The following is a 6,000-nucleotide window of genomic DNA, read 5'->3' on the forward strand; positions in this document are numbered from 1 at the left end:
ATTTCACATGTCTGTGTTCGCTTTCCAGGATCAGCACACGATGCCTTCATCATGAGGCGTAGCAGGGTGCCAGAAATGATGCTGCAGCTGCGGAACGAGCGAGCATGTATTGTTGGTGGGTAGACTCTGGCAGTTCAGTGTTTGGCGTCATCTTCCAATCTCACTGCCTGTGCTGACACACTTCTGTCCATGATGTTTCCTTGTAGGGGACGCTGGCTATCCCAACATGCCATGGCTGATGACGCCTGTCCGCAACCCCAGCACGGCTGCCGAGCACCGCTACAACAACGCACATGGGCGGACCAGGAGAGTCATTGAGAGGACGTTTGGACTTCTGAAGAGCCGATTCCGGTGCCTCCACAAGACCGGCGGAGCACTCCCATATGCCCCGGTGAAGGTGTGCAAGATCATCATCGTCTGCTGCATGCTGCACAACATGGCAGTGGAGGAAGCTGTTCCACTCATACTGGATCAAGATGACCAGGACCATCCACCCGTGGAGGATGAAGGGCTTGGTGACGGGGCAAGTGATGTGGAGGAGGAGGAGGCTGTGGAGGACATGCGGAGTCGGCTCATACGCAACTTCTTTGCTTAGTGGTGAGTTCCAGTGTCTGAGTGTGCACGCATTGGGCCGTGTGTGGCATGTGTTGCAATGTGTGTGTCCATCTGCATGTCTGCCAAGTGAGTCAGTGGTGTGTATTGAAGTGTCACTCAAGTGATGGCGCAATGGAAGGATGTTGTCTGAGGGTCATCATTGTCACCTGTCATGTTAACAACATGATACGTGTTAAGTACATGCTTGCGGATGTGCTCCTTTGTGCTGAATCCTTGTGTGTCTCTCTTCCACAGGTCCATGTGCATGCTGTCTGCTGGTGGCATTGTTGTGCTCCTGCTACTCCTCATGAACACAGCGACATGTGCTGATTCAGCGTCACATGCACGGGCAAGTGTTGAAATCTCCTCAGGGTAAGGGATGCCTCACGTCGTTTTGGGTGTGTGAATTGTTTGTAGTCTGTGTGCACTTCTCCGGTTCATGTGTGTTCCATTTGCATACATGGTGATCCTACATGGGGAACATGACATGGGGCAGGCTTCACCTGGAGCCATGCTCAGACTTGGTGACTGTCATGTGGCAGGGGATTGGGGATTGTGATGAGGCCATCATTGTGTGTAACACTGGCCTCGGAAACATACAGGTTGCACCGGGTTGACATGGTGTGTGATTGCCCCATCAGGGCCTCAATGGTGTATAGCGGCCTCTCCGTGGCAGCAGGGGGTGTTTAGCTGTTATCCGTCACTTGTGTGCCAGGTCAATGGGATGCCAGCATCTGTGTTGCAATGGGGGGTGCCAGTGTTGCTCCCACATGTACATCCACATGACCTGTGTATGTGTTGACAGAGTATCATTGTCATTCCAACACACATGACTAATAAATTTGTACCTCTGTCTCCAAGGTGCCTCTTCCCTGTCAATGGTGCCCTGTTGCCACTGTGCGTGCCGCAGGTCTGGCATAGTTTTCATAGGTGGTGCATATGTGTCTATGTGTAGAGTGACAAGATGCTAGGGGTTTGTCAGGGAGTGGGAACTGTATTATGCACAAGATGCACAGTTCCATCCACCTCAAGGCAAGAGAGACCATCCCCCAGGGCAACTACAACATCCGTGTCGAATCCTACCCTGCAGTCTACGGACATGTGCCTCACGACTCCCATGGTACTTGTCCATATCCGGAGTGCATCTGCACAGCTCTGCTACTGCGTCGGGCAACCAGGCCACATCAACGTCCTAACGGGATGGGGGGAATGTTTCACAGCCAGCTGCAGGATGACCTTCTAGATCCACGCCCACACTCATGATGCAGCCCACAACCCCAACACAACCATGTGGCACAGTGATCCTAAACTGCATTCTGGCATCTCCATGCATCCAACCTTGGCCTAGCCAACATTCTCAACATCCGCCTGACGCAAGCATGCTGCACATTGTAGGGACACATGTCTAGACATACCTGGGAGCGGCAAGCCAGGTCACTCCACATGATCCCTGACCTCTGCGCATGACTGTTGCTCCCCTGAATGTGTCTGTAGCCACAGTTGTGCGGGAACCACTCAGCTGGTTGGGCCCAGCACAGGTGAGTTTGGTACTCCATGTCTGTATCAGATGAGACATTGGGACCCATGTGTGTCCTGGGCAAGACTGCGACCCCACGGTTTGGATGGTTGGAGTTAATTCTGAGATCAGGCATGCTTTGACTGTACGACACACACATGTATTGTAATAATGTAGAATCACGGCATCATCTTGTAAGTGTGATTAATTTATTTGTGGTGGGGTACGGGTTTGTGGGGATGACAAGAGGTGCACAGCGGGAGTGTAGAATCCAAAGTTCACTGGGGGAGTTGGTATCCTTGTCGTAGCAAAATGTCAGAGTCCATGCCACAGTCTTCGTCAACATAGGTCAGACAGTGACCAGCAAGTCCATGTGGCAGAGAATGTCATGTGCTGCTATTGGGCCAGAGGGCCAGGTGCCAGGCCAGGTGACCTGGGAGATGGTGATGTTCTGCTGACTCTCACAGTCTTTTTCGTGGACGACCCACCTTCCTGCGGGGACCCTCGGAAGCAGTCCGTGACGATGTCTGTGACGCTCCGTCGGATGAATCCTCCTCCTCCTGATCCCTCCCTGTGTCTGGTAATGGCCTTCGCCTGGTGCCACAGGGAGGGTTGCCCATGTTGTCGGCAATCCGACGGAGTACACCGGTCATTTGGGTTTGCACCGCCACGAGCTCAGCCTGTCTATCCTCCATCCTTCCTTGGTGTTGCAGTTGACAGGCATGTTGCTGGGACTGCAGGGTCTTCATCTCCTGGAGGGTCCCCTTGATGTCATTGAGGGTGGACGCAATCTGGTCCATGCCCCTGGTGTCACGCCGGTATGTATCCAGGATGTTGCTGACCTGGGACACTACCGGGTCCTGAGCTGCCTGGTCAGGTTCGCGCCTCCGCCGTCCTCCACTCCCGCCACCCCTGCCCACGTGCACCTGGCCTGCCGTTGTGGGTGCATCGGGTCTCCGGGACCCCTGAGGGATGGCATCTGCGTTGCCGCCTGCCTCCTCCTGGGTGCCCGGAGGACCGTGTCCCTCCTGGGCAGACTGGCTGGGTGGTCGTGTGCGGGCAGGGCTCCTGGACGTCTCCTGGGATGTGGCAGGAATGGGGGTGGTGGTTGGCACAGTTGTACCTGACGCAGGTGCTGCAGGTGGTTGGACACCAGAGGGGCCAGGTTGGTCTGGGTCATCCACGGAGTGGTGAGAGTCATCGCTGGCGGTGGGGTCATCATCCCGCGGAGCCTGGTCCTGTGTGACTTCCCCCCCAGTGTTGGGGGGTGTTCGTCGACGTTGACCTGTGTGTGAGAGAGACAATGTTAACAGTGTCACATGTGGCATCCATGTTGCATGCATTTCTGATTTGGCACTCTTCCTCTGGGTAGTTGGATCTGTCCTGCATTCCTCTCACAGTGCACTTGTGCATGGCTATGTCCCTTGGCCACAGCTGTCAGGGCTTTACGCATGTGTGAGACACAATCTTAGTTGATGCATCTATTTGGGTACACAGTCAGCAGTGTGGTGTGCGGGCGTAGCGAGCCATGCAGAGGCGCCTTACGTGTTGCACTGTACGTGGCCAAATGGTGTTTTGGCAAGGCAATTTGATGTTGCAGGTAGGGGACTGAAGCATTTGTGACAGGGTTCTTACCGACACGGTGGGTGGGTATACTGGGTGTGTGGTTAGGTCTGTGCCTGCAGCACGGATGGACTCGTGCACAGATTGACACATGGACCGGTCTTCATCTACGGAAGGGGGGGTTGAGGCACTGCCAGACCTGGTCTGCATGCACACAGTCCACCGGCTGACGAGTGGACATGGCCACACCACCCAAGGGTGATTTAGTCTCCCTGTGTCTCCCTTCCTCCCTCCCTCTGTCACCCTCCTCCCTCCCTCTGTCGGTCTCCCTCTGTCACCCTACTCCCTCCCTCTGTCTGTCTCCCTGTGTCCCCCCTCTGTCTCCTTCCCTCTCATTCCCCCTCTCCCTCCCTCTCTTTGTCACTCTCTGTCACCTCAGGCCAGCTTCCTGGGCACACACAGTTAGCCGGTCTTTGAATGGCCATTGGCTTGTTCATGTGAGTTAGTCCCTGTTCTCCGGGCACCCATTGGGCAGTGTGTCTGAGTGTAGGCTGCTGCTGTGGCGGTGTGTGCTGAGACTCTATCAGAGCGATGCATCTTCATTGTCTGCTGTTATGTGCAAATTGTGCCTTCAGACCCATGGCATCCTGCATGGCAGCCATCATTTGCAGGCAAGACAGTACTGTGTGGGTACACACAGTTTGTATGGCTGTGCCCTGGGCCATATGGGCTGAGGGCATTGTTGTGTGCTTGTGAGTTGCTCAATGTTAGTTTTGCTGCCCCCACTCCCAGCATCGACCACATCCTGTGTTGTGTTGGTGTTTTGTGTGGCCTGTGACTTGGCATGGCCCTGATTGATGCATGGGGCATGGAGGCGCCAGTGGCATGTGTGTGTTTGTGGAGTGTTGTTGTGTCCGGTGGTGGCTTGGGGGGGGTGGCATGCATGATTGATTGTGTATGGCATCCCCCCCATGTGAGGTGAGTTGTTTGTGTACTCACCAGGGTCTGGGAGTCCTGGCAGTCCGTGTAGTCACTCCACCGCCAGCGTGGACATCACCTTCTCCTCCCAGGGATGGTATTGTACCGGTCTGGGGGGCGGCCCTCCTCCAGTGATGTTCCCCTGGTTGTGATTGTCAGTCATCTTCCTCTTGACCGTCCTCCGCAGATCGTACCACCTGGATTGGCACTCGTGCCTGGTCCTTCTGGTTGTCCCAACAGCATTCACAGAATCGACGATCCTCTGCCACATGGCGGTTTTTTCGGATATGCTGGTCTGTCTGACCAATGTCCCAAAGAGCTGTGGCTCGACTCTGAGGATTTCGTCGACAAGGATCTCCAGCTCCTCCTTTGTGAACTTTGGATTCTTGGTGGTGGACATGGCGTGGGGTGTGGTTGTGGGGGTGTGGGTGTGGATGGCTGTGGGTGTGTGGGTGTGGTAGTGGAGGTGTGTGTGTGAATGTGATGAGGGGGTGTTTGTGTAGGTGGTTGTGTGAAGGTATGCAAGTGTGAGGTTCAAGTATGGTGGTGTGGGTCGTCTGTGGGCTCTGGCAGCAGTGGGTCTGTTGCAAAGGCTCATGGTTTGTGTGTGTGGTCAATTTTTATTGGTCCATTTGTGGGTGTGGCTGTGTTTGAAATTTGTGTGGGTGTGTTATGAGGAGTGATTGAGTTTTGGGCCTCTGTTTGGCAGTTTGGCAGTTGCAGGTGAGTGTATGTGATGTTTGTGGGGTTGTTGGGCCTGTTTGGTGGTGTGGGGAAACTCTACTTGACTCTCCTTGTGTAAATATGGTTTGTCCGGGTTCAGTACGTGTTTTTTTGGCGTCAGTACGGTCCGTACATGCACTGGTGGGGGTGCGGTCCGTACATTCCCTGGTGGGGTGGTGGTTCGGTGCGTACATACACGGCTGGGGTGGGTGTTTGGTGCGTACATACACGGGTGGTGGTTCGGTGCGTACATACACGGCTGGGGGGGGTTCGGGGGCGTACATACACGGGTGGTGGTTCGGTGCGTACATACACGGCTGGGGGGGGGTTCGGGGGCGTACATACACGGGTGGGTGTTTGGTGCGTACATACACGGCTGGTGGTTCGGTGCGTACATACACGGCTGGGGGGGGTTCGGGGGCGTACATACACGGGTGGTGGTTCGGTGCGTACATACACGGCTGGGGTGGGGGTTTGGTGCGTACATACACGGCTGGTGGTTCGGTGCGTACATACACGGCTGGGGGGGGTTCGGGGGCGTACATACACGGCTGGTGGTTCGGTGCGTACATACACGGGTGGGTGTTTGGTGCGTACATACACGGCTGGTGGTTCGGTGCGTACAT

This window comes from Triturus cristatus, chromosome 9, assembly GCF_964204655.1.
Source record: "Triturus cristatus chromosome 9, aTriCri1.1, whole genome shotgun sequence".
NCBI lineage: Eukaryota > Metazoa > Chordata > Amphibia > Caudata > Salamandridae > Triturus > Triturus cristatus.